Consider the following 14,554-nt stretch of genomic DNA (forward strand, 5'->3'; position numbering starts at 1 on the left):
GCAGTAACTTACTGTAAAACTGCATAGAATTATAGAAATTGCAGCACAGAAGGAAGTTACTCAATCCATTTGTTACTAATTTCAAGTGGAAACAATCTTTCACCATTAACACTCAAAGCATTTCATAATTTTGGAAATAACAGAAAATGCTGGAAAAATTCAGCAGGCCAGGCAACATCTGTGGAGAGAGAAATAGAGTCAACGTTTCAGGTCGAAACCCTTTGTCTTGAAACGTTGACTCTATTTCTCTATCCACGGATGTTGCCTGGCCTGCTGAGTTTTTCCAGCATTTTCTGTTGTTATTTTGGATTTCCAGCATCTGCAGTATTTTGCTATCATAATTTTGGAATGGAGATACCCCATTAACCTCTATTCCAGTTTTTTTTTAAAACCAACTTTTTTTTACACTTCATGACTATAACCTCATTCTTGATATCATTTTAGTGCTTGTTCACTGAACAAATCCAATATGGTTCTAGTGTCCTTCTTGTAGTACGGTGCCCAGAACTGCGCATACTACTTGAACTATGACATAATTAATGTCTTGTACAATTTCAGCATCATTTTCTTGTTTCTATATTCAGTGCTGCTACAAGAAAGAAACAGTATTTCATTGACCTTATTGTTAAGTCTGTGTGTTCTAGTTGTAATTACTAACACAGACTACAAGATTAAAGTTCAACAGGTCTTTACTGGTTGGAGGTCAGGACTACTACTAAATACAATATTACTGCACAGTGCTTATATACCGGTGGTCACCACCGGTATTACGTATACAGCAGCCAGAGAAAGTAGTACATCCCTTAAGGTGGAACAGGCTTAAGTTCTCTTAAGGTGGAACAGGTTACATACACCACAATCCTCCCTTTTTAGCTTAACAGTCATATCCCCATTTAACATAACATAATAACATATATAACTTCAGGTATAAACAGTTCAAAGGTTCAGTCTCTCAGGAGGCCTTCTGATTCGGTTTGGATAACGCCTTTCAGTGGTCTCTGATTCCTGTTGCTGAGGTGACTCCTCTAGTTGGTCTCCCATGCATTGGGTGTTATCATCATCAGGTACATTCCCTGCCGAGGTAGATGCTTCAGGTTCATTAACGCCTTCCACAGTTGTCTCTGTCGCAACCATGGGTTCGACCCTTGCTCTCGATTCTACCAGTTGATCCGCATGACGCCTTATCACATTGTTACCAATATCTACTGTGTACATCAGAGGTCCTTGTCTGGCCCGAATTGTTCCGGACTGCCATTTTTCGTTTCCATAGCCCCTTGCCAACACTGGTTGTCCTACGTCGAAACTTCGAGTGGTCTTGTTATTAATATGCCGGAACTGTTTGTTTTCCACTTCCCTCCGCACATTTGGTTTTAACAAGTCCAACCTGGACCGCAACCTCCTGTTATAAAACATCATGGCAGGACTTTGGTTAGTCACTGCATGAGCGGCGTTTCGATATGCCATTAGGAAATTGTCCACCTTGTGCTGTAGCGGAATCTGATCATCGTTCATGGCCTTTATTGCCTTTTTGAATGTTTGGACAAATCTCTCGGCCAACCCGTTTGTCGCCGGATGATATGGGGCAGAGGTATAATGTTTCATCCCATTCTTCAAGAATTTTTGGAATTCTTCCGACACGAACTGTGGTCCGTTGTCCAAACAGATCTGTTCTGGCAATCCGTTCCTTGCGAATATTGTTCTTAACACCGCAATTGTCTTTTCTGAAGTAGTGGTATTCATCTTGATCACTTCTGGCCATTTGGAATGTGCGTCCACCGCAATTAGGAACATGGAGTCCATGAATGGACCAGCAAAGTCAATATGTACGCGTTGCCATGGGGCTGAAGGCCATTCCCATGGGTGTAGCGGTGCGATCGGAGGTGCATTTTGCACTTTTTGGCACCCAGCGCAGCTTTTCGTCAACTCCTCTACCTGTTGGTCAATACCCAGCCACCATACATAAGCCCTAGCAAGACTTTTCATCTTAACTCCCCCCAGATGACCTTCATGCAGTTCTTTTAGAACTCTTTCCCTTAACTTGGGAGGAATAATCACTCTTGTCCCGTACATCAAAGTACCATGGCAGACGGACAGCTGGTCTCGCCTTGCCGAGAATGCCAGTAACAGAGGATCACCACGTGTTGGCCATCCTTTCACTGTCACCTCGTAGACTCTGGACAGTGTCGGGTCGTTCCTGGTTTCTCTTTCAATACTTGCATTGGTGACTGGTAAACACTCGATGATGGTCGAATGAAATAACTCAACAGGGTCAACTTTCGTCGTTTCTTCTTCTTCATGTAGTGGCAGGCGCGACAGCCCATCAGCATTGCCATGCTGCTTCGTACCTTTGAATTCTATTTGATATTGATGTGCCCCTAGGAAAAGGGACCATCTCTGGAGACGCTGTGCTGTCATCACTGAAACACCCTTCTTAGGGTTAAAAATGGATACCAACCGCTGATGGTCTGTCAGAAGTGTGAATTTTTGGCCCTGCAGGTAATGATTAAACTTCTTCACTCCCCATACAAGGCTGAGAGCCTCCCTATCGATCTGTGCATAGTTGCGCTCAGCGGAGGTCAATGATCTGGATGCAAACGCGACTGGCCTTTCCGTGCCATTTGGCAACTTGTGTGAGAGTACTGCCCCAATACCATATGGAGAAGCATCACAAGCCAACCGAATAGGCAGTGTCGGGTTGAAGTGAGCCAACACTTCCTCTGAGGTGATCATTTCTTTGCTTTTGCGAAATGCCTTCTTACAGTTTTCGCTCCATTCCCATGGTACCCCCTTCTGTAAAAGAGCGTTTAGCGGGTGCAGTACCATGGATAGATTTGGTAGAAATTTATGGTAATAGTTAATCAATCCTAGAAACGACCTCAACTGAGAGACATTATCCGGAGCGGGAGCCTTTACAACTGCCTCTATCTTGTCAGGAGACTTATGAAGCCCCTCCCGGTCAATGACATGACCACAGTATGAGATCCGCTTCTGGAAGAACTCACATTTCTGCCAATTAACTAAGTCCATACGAGCACCAGTTCCAAGTTTGCGAGGTGTTCTTCACCACCATCACCTGTAATCAGAATATCGTCCAGGTAACATTGTGTGCCTGGAATTCCCTGTAATACCTGCTCCATGGCCCTCTGCCAAATTGCTGGACCGATGTCACTCCAAAAACCAGCCTATTGTACCGGTACAAACCTCGATGCGTGTTGATCGTGAGGTATTGGCGTGACTCTTCTTCAACCTCCATCTGCAAGTACGCCTGCGCCAGGTCTATCTTGGTGAAGTGTTTCCCGCCAGACAACGAAGCAAAAATATCCTCAATCCGCGGAAGCGGATACTGCACCGTGTGAAGCACCGGATTAACGGTGATTTTGAAATCTCCACAGATGCGAACCTTCCCTGGTTCTGGCTTGTTGCTCGAAGGACGTTTCATAACGGGAACAATGGGCGTAGCCCACTCACTCCAATCTACTTTAGACAGTACACCTGAACGTTCTAGCGCTTCCAGTTCCGCTTCTACAGTAGGTCGTATTGCATAGGGTACCGGTCTGGCTTAAAAAAAAATTTGGGTGTGCATGTTCATCAATCTTGATGTTTGCCGTAATTCCTCTGTGTTCCCAGTCCCTGCTGGAACACCTCTTTAGCATCATCCAATATTTTGGACAATCGTTTAGGTTTGACATCTGTTTCCCCGGAATCTACCGTTAGTGCCTTCAAGGAGTGCCAGTCCATATTCATTTTCCTAATCCACTCCCGTCCCAATAGTGGTGGACCTCCTTCAGGTAGCACATATAAGTCCATTACTTGGCTTTCTTTGCCCTTGTGGACCACTTTTACCTCTATCTTTCCGATGGGGTACACTCTTTGCCCCGTGTATGTTTTCAATATAATCTCCCTATCCCGTAGGGGAATATGTTGGAATAACTTTTTGTAATCTTTCTTATTCATGACCGTCAATGCCGATCCAGTGTCCAATTCCATCTTTACTTGGACTCCTGCTATCTGAAGGGTGACCCAAATTGTCTGGAGATCTGCATCCTTACCAACGTTGTGTACTCTTAAGCTACCCAGTTCATTACTGCTGGCGTCTGAATCTGACTTCTGTTCGGTCGAACTGTTCTTTGTCACCTTGTGTACCTTTATGCATTTTCCTTGCGGTGACTTTTTGTTGCTGGTTTTCTTTCCTGACCGGCATACTTTAGCTATGTGGCCAAGCCTGCCACACGTTCTGCATTCTTGGTTTTTAAACCAACACTGGTTCTGCTCGTGCGTTGTCTTTCCACAACGATAACATTTTACAGTACTCAAACCCAATTTATTTGTACTGAGTTCCGGTGACCGTAGCTGCATTACTGCCGTGCCTCTCGCTGCGGCTTCGTGTGCTGCTGCCATAGTGACCGCTTTCTCAAGCGTCAGCTCATTCTCCTCGAGCAGTCGCTTTTGTGTATCTTCTTTTAATAAACCACACACAAATTTATCTCGTAGCGCCTATGTCAGTCTCGTTCCAAACTGACAGTACTTTGCTAGCTTACGCAATTCCATTAAATATTCAGCATTGCTTTCATCCTTCAGCTGCCTTCTGCTGTAAAATTTAAATCGTTCCGCTAGCATCAGCGGCGTGGGGTTTAGATGATTTTTCAGGACAGTAACAATCTCCTCGAACGTCTTATCCGCCGGTTCATCTGGTGATAAAAGGTGTTTCAATTGCCCGTATGTCTTTGCACCCATTAAGTTTAATAATGTTAGTGCTTTGTCTTCATCTGGGATTTTATTTGCTTTCCAATAATTTTGTATGCGTTCTACATACATGGCCCAATCTTCGATGTCGCTATCAAAGGTATTAATGTTCCCATGTTTAGGCATCGTTGCAATTTAATTTATTTTTATTTTTATCCAAGATGGCGGCTTCCCGCTCTTGTCTTCGTCCTCCGCCTACAAAATGGCGGTTTTCCCACGCTTGGCGGTCTTCACCCGTCCCCCGACGCTGTCTCCGCTTCACCGCGGCTCTCGCGCCTTCAGTTGCCCCAGACGCTGCGCCTTTTTAGCCCGAATGCGGCCCGGCCCTTATCACCAGCCGCGATCGATGTCCCCGCGCTGCGCCTTTTGGCCCGAATGCGGCCCGGCCCTTATCTCCGGTCGCGATCGATCTCACTGCCCTTATTCCTCCGTCTTCCCTCCCCGTCTGTACAGCCAACGCGGCTGACTTTCTGGTCGCGTCGCTGCCCGGCTTACCCACCACCGAGGTAGAAAGAAGATAGCTGACAGCCGCTGATGGAGGCTTCGAGTTCAGGATGTCTTCTGCACTCTGGTTTCTCAATGTCTGCCGCGCGACGTGTCTTCCAGCAGGGTGATGAGGGTGGAAGCCTCTCTTCGACGTCCGTTCTGTGGACGAAGCCGCCGTGGATATAAACTGCCGCAGGGTAAGAATCGGACTCGTCGCCACTGTTAAGTCTGTGTGTTCTAGTTGTAATTACTAACAGACTACAAGATTAAAGTTCAACAGGTCTTTACTGGTTGGAGGTCAGGACTATACTAAATACAATATTACTACACAGTGCTTATATACCGGTGGTCACCACCGGTATTACATATACAGCAGCCAGAGAAAGTAGTACATCTCTTAAGGTGGAACAGGTTACATACACCACACTTATATGGCCTTTTCTAACCGCACTCCCACCTTTTAAAGATTTATGTACCCTAGATCTCTGTTTCTTCACACTGTTAAGAATCTATGGGTAGACTTTCCAAACACAGTCATGTACTTGATGTGGAGGCTGGAGCAGGGCAAAGCTGCTGATCTGCTTCTGGCCATACAACCTATAGCTAGGAACTATATAAGATTAATCAGACACGAGAAGGGAAACAGAAAGCAATGAAGATGAACAAGGTAAAAGAGACAAACAGACATCCTGTCGGAGAGAAGTGCAGAACTTCAAGGTGGGCATCCCTAGAAGAGAAGTGGCAGTGAATTAAACACATACTAAAGCAAAATACTGTGGATGCTGGAAATCTGAAATAAAAACAACATGCTGAAAATACTCAGTAGGTCGGGCAGCATCTGTGGAGGGAGAAACAGAGTTAACATTTCAGCAGTTCTGACGAAAGGTCATCGACCTGAAACGTTAATTCTGTTTCTCCCTCCTCAGCTGCTGCCTGACCTGCTTGAGTATTTCCAGCATTTTCTGTTTTTATTTCAGATTTCCAGCATCTGCAGTAGTTTGCTTTTGTATTACCATATACGACTGGTCTGGAGCAATTGTGGTCCAAATATCTGGGCTCTACATCTCCCTGAAGGCTAGAGATTAGAAGCTCTATTAAAATAATGTACACAAATGTGAGAAATGTTCAGAATACATTAGATGATCTGGTGCTCCATGATAGTGACCAAGATTATGATGCATATATTGCAAATAGAGGGGAGTTGTATTGAAGGATTGGAGAGAAGCAACATAACATATCTTTAAAAAAGAGGAAAAGACTCTTGAAAGTTATAGGCTGGTGACTTTACTATCGTGGGTAAAATATTAGCTTACTGTAAAACACCTGGAGAAGTATGCTTTAATAAAAACAGAAAATGTTGGAAATACTCAGCAGGTCAGACAGCATCTGTGGAGAGAGAAACAGAATTAACCTATTGTCTGAACTGGCAAAGGTGAGATGTAACAGGTTTTAAGCAAGTACGGAGTCAGGGAAAGGGGTAGGGGAGGAAAGAACAAAAAGGGAAGGTCTGTGATAGTGTGGAAGGCAGGAGTGATTGAATGACAAAAGGTATGATTTTACAAAGCAAAAGGAGATGGTAATGGGACAAGTAAAGAAACAAAAGATGGATCTAGAGGAGCTGTAAATGGCAACGTCACTTAGAAGAACTATGCTTTATGGGAAGATCACTTCTGCCTTCCACCCAATCACAGACCTGAAATGTTAATTCTGTTTCATGGAAACATAGAAGATAGGAGCAGGAGTAGGCCATTCGGCCCCTCGAGCCTGCTCCGCCATTCAATGAGATCATGTCTGATCATCCAAACTCAGTACTCTGTCCCTGCCTTCTCCCCATATCCCTTGATCCCTTTAGCCTTAAGAAATATATCTAACTCCTTCTTGAATATATTTAATGAATTGGCCTCAACTGCCTTCTGTGGTAGAGAATTCCACAGGCTCACCACTCTGAAGAAATTCCTCCTCATCTCTGTCCTAAATGACTTACCCCTTATCTTTAGACTGTGACCCCTGGTTCTGGACTCCCCCGCCATCGGGAACATCCTTCCTGCATCTAGTCTGTCTAGTCCTGTTAGAATTTTATAAGTTTCAATGAGATCCCCTCTCATTCTTCTAAACTCCAGCGAGTATAAGCCCAATCGACCCAATCTCTCCTCATACGTCATTCCTGCCATCCCAGGTATCAGTCTGGTGAATCTTTGCTGCACTCCCTCCATGGCAAGAACATACTTCCTCAGATAAGGTGACCAAAACTGCACACAATACTCGAGGTGTGGTCTCACCAAGGCCCTGTACAACTGCAGCAAGACATCCTTGTTCCTGTACTCGAATCCTTGCGCTACGAAAGCCAACATACCAGAAGGCCTTCTTAAGCGCCTGCTGCACCTGCATGCTTACCTTCAGCGACTGGTGCACAAGGACGCCCAGGTCTTGTTGCACTTCCTCTTCTCCCAATCTATTGCCGTTCAGATAATAATCTGCCTTCCTGTTTTTGCCACCAAAGTGGATAACCTCGCATTTATCCACATTATACTGCATCTGCCATACATCTGCCCAATCACCCAACCTGTCCAAATCATACTGGAGTTTCTCGGCACCCTCCTCACAGCATACACACCCACCCAGCTTTGTGTTGTCTGCAAACTTGGAGATATTACATCTAGTTCCCTCGTCTAGATCATTAACATATATTGTGAATAGCTGGGATCCTAGCACCGATCCCTGCGGTACCCCACTAGTCACTGCCTGCCACTCGGAAAAAGACCTGTTTATTCCAACTCTTCGCTTCCTGTCTGCCAGCCAGTTCTCTATCCAAGTCAGTACCTTGCCCCCAATCCCATGTGCTTTAACTTTACACACTAATTTCTTATGCGGGACCTTATCGAAAGCCTTCTGAAAGTCCAAATACACCACATCCACTGGTTCTCCCTTATCTATTCTACCAGTTACATCCTCAAAAAATTCCAGTAGATTAGTCAAGCATGATTTACCTTCTGTAAATCCATGTTGACTTTGTCCGATCCTGTCACTGTTTTCCAAGTGCTCTGCTATTACATCTTTTATAATGGATTCTAGCATTTTCCCCACTACCGATGTCAGGCTTACCGGTCTATAATTCCCCATTTTCTCTCTACCACCTTTTTTGAATAGTGCAGTAACATTAGCTACCCTCCAATCCATGGGAACTGTTCCAGAGTCTAGAATTTTGGAAGATAACCAGCAATGCATCTACTGGTGGTTCTGCTGCACAAGAAGGGAAGAAAAAGAGTGGGAGAGCTATAGTGATAGGGAATTCTATTGTAAGGGGAATAGATAGGCGTTTCTGCAGCTGCAAACAAGACTCCAGGATGGTGTGTTGCCTCCCTGGTGCAAGGGTCAAGGATGTCTGAGCAGCTGAAGAACATTTTGGAAGGGGAGGGTGAACAGCCAGTTGTCGTGCATATAGGTGCCAACAATATAGGTAAAAGTCGGGATGAGGTCCTAAAAACTGAATACAGGGAGTTAGGAGGTAAATTTAAAAAATAGGACCTCAAAGGTAGTAATCTGAGGATTGCTACCAGTGCCACGGGCTAGTCAGAGTAGAAAGAGAAGGATATTTCAGAGGAATACGTGGCTAGAGGAATGGTGCAAGGGGGAGGGATTCAAATTCCTGGGACATTGGAACCAGTACAAAATGGACGGTTTGCACCTGGGCAGGGCCGGGACCGATGTCCTAGGGGGAGTGTTTGCTAGTGCTCTGGGGGAGGGTTTAAACTAAAATGGCAGGGGGTTAGGATCCTGAGCGGGGAGACAGAGGAAAGGGAAACGAGGATAAAAGCAAAAGACAGGAAGGAGAAAAACAAAAGTGGCAGACAGAGAAATCAAGGGTTTAAATCAAACATGGCCACAGCAAATAATAATTCTAAAAGATCTAAGAGCGTTAAAAAAACAAGCCTGAAGGCTTTGTGTCTTAATGCGAGGAGCATTCGGAATAAGGTGGATGAATTAGCTGCGCAAATAGAGGTAAACAAATATGATATGATTGGGGTTACGGAAACATGGCTCCAGGGTGGCTAAGGCTGGGAACTCAACATCCAGGGGTATTCAATATTCAGGAAAGATAGGCGAAAAGGAGGTGGGTTGCATTGCTGGTTAAAGAGGGGATTAACACAATTGTAAGGAAGGATATTAGCTCTGATGTGGAATCTGTATGGGTAGAACTGAGAAATACCAAGGGGCAGAAAACGTTAGTGGGAGTGGTATATAGACCTCCAAACAGTAATGCGGAGGTCGGGGATGGCATTAAAAGGGAAATTAGAGAAGCATGCAATAAGGGCAACGCAGTTATCATGGGTGACTTTAATAATAATAATAATAATCAACTTTATTGTCATTGTTAGTGCACAAGTGCAGTACAACGAAATGTAGGCTTACGGCTCCCGAGAGTGTACATTTAGACATTGTGGTAAACCACTGTTAACTCTGTACAGGTCCGGGCATGTCTCCGCCCCTGGCTCCACCCCTAAGCCCAGGTATAAAGGTGACACCACCCTTCCCCCGGGAGCTCTTAGGATGGATCCACTGGCAGAGGCATGCTCCAGTTCTTAGTCAATAAAAGCCTACTTCGTATAAGTTCAACTCGTAGTCTTTGGTGTTGTTGATACTGCATCAATTTTATTGACTAAATTTTCGACATGGAGCAAATCTTGAAGCCGAAACGTTTAGACCTGGATCCTCAAGCAGCAGATGCAGCCAATAACTTTGAACACTGGCTGAGCTGTTTCGAAGCCTTCCTGGAGGCCTCCAGCACTACCGTCACTACAGATGACGCGAAACGGCTTGTCTTGAACTCACGGGTGAGCCACCGAGTCTACTCGATCATCCGAGACGCCACAACTTACGCGGCTGCCATCGCGACGCTAAAGGAACAATACGTGAGGCCTGTTAACGAGGTCTACGCCAGACACCTCCTGGCTACCCGAAAACAGCGCCCCGGGGAATCGGGCGCCGAATATTTACTGGCACTGAGAGTCCTCGGCCGGGCCTGTAATTGCAAAGCGGTGACGGCCAAGGAATGCACGGAAGACCTGATCCGAGACGCCTACGTAGCCGGCATCAGGTCCAACTATACTCGGCAGAGGCTGCTGGAACAGAGGGGGCTCGACCTGCAGAAGACGGTGGCCCTCGCTAACTCGTTAGACGTGGCCCTCCAGAACATGGACGCCTACCCCCCTGATCGGATGGCCACGTGGATGTCACGGGAGCAGCCATCTTGGGACCCGGTAAGGCCACAAGCCGCCAGCAGCCCAACTACAGCTGCAATGACCAGAGGCCAGAAATGCTACTTCTGCGGCCAGGCCAAGCACCCCAGACAGCAATGCCCAGCAAAGGACGTGACCTGCTCCAAATGCGGCAAGAAAGGCCACTACGCGAGAGTGTGCAGGGCGAAATCGACCCCCAATTCCAGCAGCGCCGCGTGTGAACCGTGCAGGCCGCCATTTTGGACCCCACCAACCACGTGTGAGCCGTGCGGGCCGCCATTTTGGGCACCACCAGCCGCGGGGGAGCCGCCATCTTGGACACCCTTTCGGGACCAGGCCCCCGGCGTGGGCGAATACTACAGCGACCCACCGACCTCGACGATGGCCTCCATCACCCTGGACCAATCTAGACCCCATCAACTAGCCAGGTCCATGATGAACGTAAAGGTAAATGGCCATGCCACAAATTGCCTTTTCGACTGCGGAAGCACGGAGAGCTTCATCCACCCCGACATGGTGCGACGCTACTCCCTATCGGTTATGCCCACATGCCACCAGGTCTTTATGGCCTCAAAGTCCCATACGGCGGACGGCAGTGGCTACTGTGTAGCGACTCTGACAGTGAACGGCGTGGAGTACAGAGATTTTAAATTCCTCGTCCTGCCACAGCTCTGCGCTCCCGTACTGCTAGGATTAGACTTCCAGTGCCATCTGGAGAGCGTCACGATGGCATATGGCGGGCCCCTGCCCCCACTTACAGTCTGCAGCCGGCAGAATTTAAACACGGCGCCGCGCAAAGTATGCAGCCTGTCCACCCTGAAGGTCAAACCCCCCCCCCCCCGGTTGTTTGCTAACCTCACCAAAGACTGCAAGCCAATTGCTACTAAAAGCAGGTGGTACAGTGCCGGGGATAGGAGCTTTATTAAATCAGAAGTAGAAAGACTCCTGAGGGAAGGGATTATCGAGGGCAGCACCAGCCCATGGCGAGCCCAAGTGGTGGTAGTGAAGACCGGCGAAAAACAGCGCCTGGTTATTGATTGCAGCCAGACGATCAATCGATACACGCAATTAGACGCATACCCACTTCCCCGCATATCTGACATGGTCAACCAGATAGCACAATATCGGGTATTCTCGATGATTGATCTGAAGTCGGCATACCACCAGCTCCCCATCAGGCCTGAGGACCGCCAGTACACGGCCTTCGAGGCTGACGGTCGCCTCTACCACTTACTCCGAGTCCCCTTCGGCGTCACCAACGGGGTCTCGGTCTTCCAAAGGGAGATGGACCGGATGGTTGACCAGAACGCACTGCAAGCCACCTTCCCCTATCTAGACAACGTCACCATCTGCGGCCATGACTGGCATGACCATGACGCCAACCTAGAAAAATTCCTCCGTACGGCCCAACGGCTGAATCTGACATACAACAAAGAAAAATGTATGTTCCGCACCACGCGCCTCGCTATTCTTGGCTGCGTGGTGGAAAACGGAGTCATCGGCCCCGACCCCGACCGAGTGCGCCCCCTCCTGGAACTACCCCTCCCCCACTGCCTAAAAGCCCTGAAGAGATGCCTAGGGTTCTTCTCTTACTACGCCCAGTGGGTGCCCAACTATGCGGACAAAGCCCGGCCCCTCATCAAGTCAACCTCCTTCCCCCTGACGGCAGAGGCCCGTGCGGCCTTCACCCTCATAAAAGAGGACATTGCGAAGGCCACAATGCACGCAGTGGATGAGTCCATCCCTTTCCAAGTGGAGAGCGATGCATCCGACTTCGCCCTAGCTGCAACTCTTAACCAGGCGGGGAGACCCGTGGCCTTTTCACGGACCCTCCAGGGCCCCGAAATGCAACACTCCTCAGTCGAGAAGGAGGCCCAGGCGATAGTGGAGGCTGTACGGCACTGGAGGCATTACCTGGCCGATAAACGTTTCACCCTGCTCACTGACCAACGGTCAGTAGCATTTATGTTTAACAACAGACAAAGGGGGAAAATCAAAAATGATAAGATATTGCGGTGGAGGATCGAGTTATCCACCTACAACTACAATACCTTATACCGGCCCGGGAAACTTAATGAGCCCCCAGATGCCCTATCCCGTGGGACATGTGCCAACGCACAAGTCGATAGGCTACGGACCCTCCACAATGATCTCTGCCACCCGGGGGTCACCAGATTCTTCCATTTTATTAAAGCTCGCAACCTGCCTTACTCCATCGAGGAGGTCAGGACCATGACCAGGAACTGCCAGGTCTGCGCCGAATGCAAACCGCATTTTTATAGGCCAGACAGGGCACACCTGATTAAAGCCACCCACCCCTTCGAACGTCTCAGCGTCGATTTCAAGGGGCCCCTTCCCTCCTCTGACCGCAACATGTACTTCCTCAATATTATTGACGAGTACTCCCGTTTCCCCTTCGCCATCCCCTGCCCGGACATGACCAGCGCCACAGTCATCAGGTGCCTCAACGACCTGTTCGCCATATTTGGCTTCCCCAATTACATCCACAGCGACAGGGGCTCGTCGTTCATGAGCGACGAGCTGCGCCAGTACCTGCTCGAGAAGGGCATAGCCACGAGCAGGACTACCAGTTACAACCCCCGGGGTAACGGACAGGTAGAGAGGGAGAACGCAACGGTGTGGAAGACCGCCATGCTCGCCCTAAAATCCAAGGGCCTCCCAATCTCCCGCTGGCAAGATGTCCTCCCCGATGCACTCCACTCCATACGATCACTGCTCTGTACTGCCACAAACGCCACCCCTCACGAGAAGATGTTCGTCTTCCCCAGGAAATCCACCTCGGGGACATCACTACCGCCATGGCTGACGTCTCCGGGACCCGTCCTGCTCAGGAAACACGTGAGGAGCCATAAGACGGACCCCCTGGTCGAAAAGGTTCACCACCTCCACGCCAACCCACAGTACGCCTACGTGGCGTATCCTGACGGGCGGGAGGACACAGTCTCAATTCGAGACCTCGCACCCTCAGGTACCACCCGAAACACCATCGATCACCATCCACTACCTCCACTACCCACAACGCACCACCGGGGTGTCTACCACGAACTGACGACATGCCGGTGCCATCCCTACCCCGAGAGGCCGACACGCCAGTGCTCCGTCCCACGCGAGAAGCGGCCGCGGGCAAAGAACCGCCGCAACCGGCACCACGAAGATCATTACGGCAGACAAGACCTCCGGAGAGACTTTCGTACACGAACTTTTGAAACGCTTCACCCCGCCGGACTCTTTTTTAAACGAGGGGTGAATGTGGTAAACCACTGTTAACTCTGTACAGGTCCGGGCATGTCTCCGCCCCTGGCTCCACCCCTAAGCCCGGGTATAAAGGTGACTCGCCACCCTTCCCCCGGGAGCTCTTCGGATCGACCCACTAGCAGAGGCACGCTCCAGTTCTTAGTCAATAAAAGCCTACTTCGTATAAGCTCAACTCGTAGTCTTTGGTGTTGTTGATAGTGCATCAGACATTCAACATACATTTGGCTTGTAATACATTAACATAAACAGAACCATAATAAAGTGCATTGGCAGATGTGCAGGCTTTAGAGTTTATTTGTGGAGTTCAGTAGGATGACAGCCCTGGGAAAGAAGCTGTTCCTAAATCTGGTCGTACGGGTGCGAATGCATCTGTAGCATCTCCCAGATGGCAGGGTGGTGAACAGACTGTGGCTGGGGTGGGTAGGGTCTTTGATGATGGAGCGTGACCTCCGTAAACAGCGTTTCTGGTATATGTGCTCTATGGTCGGTAGCCGGGTGCCGGTAATGCGCTGGGCAGTTTTGACTACCCGCTGCAGGGCTTTCCGGTCATAGTAGCTACAGCTGCCATACCACACTGTGATACAGTTCGTCATATAGCTTGGGCTAACCAAATTAGTAACAATACTGTGGAGGAGGAATTCCTGGAGTGTATACGGGATGGTTTCCTGGACCAATATGTCGAGGAACCAACTAGAGATCAGGCCATCTTAGACTGGGTATTATGCAATGAGAAAAGATTAATTAGCAATCTTGTGCGAGGCCCCTTGGGTCAGAGCGATCATAATATGATAGAATTCTTCATTAAGATGGAG

The sequence above is a fragment of the Somniosus microcephalus genome, chromosome 19, assembly GCF_052327205.1.
Source record: "Somniosus microcephalus isolate GS21.2 chromosome 19, FLI_Smic_1.0, whole genome shotgun sequence".
Lineage (NCBI taxonomy): Eukaryota > Metazoa > Chordata > Chondrichthyes > Squaliformes > Somniosidae > Somniosus > Somniosus microcephalus.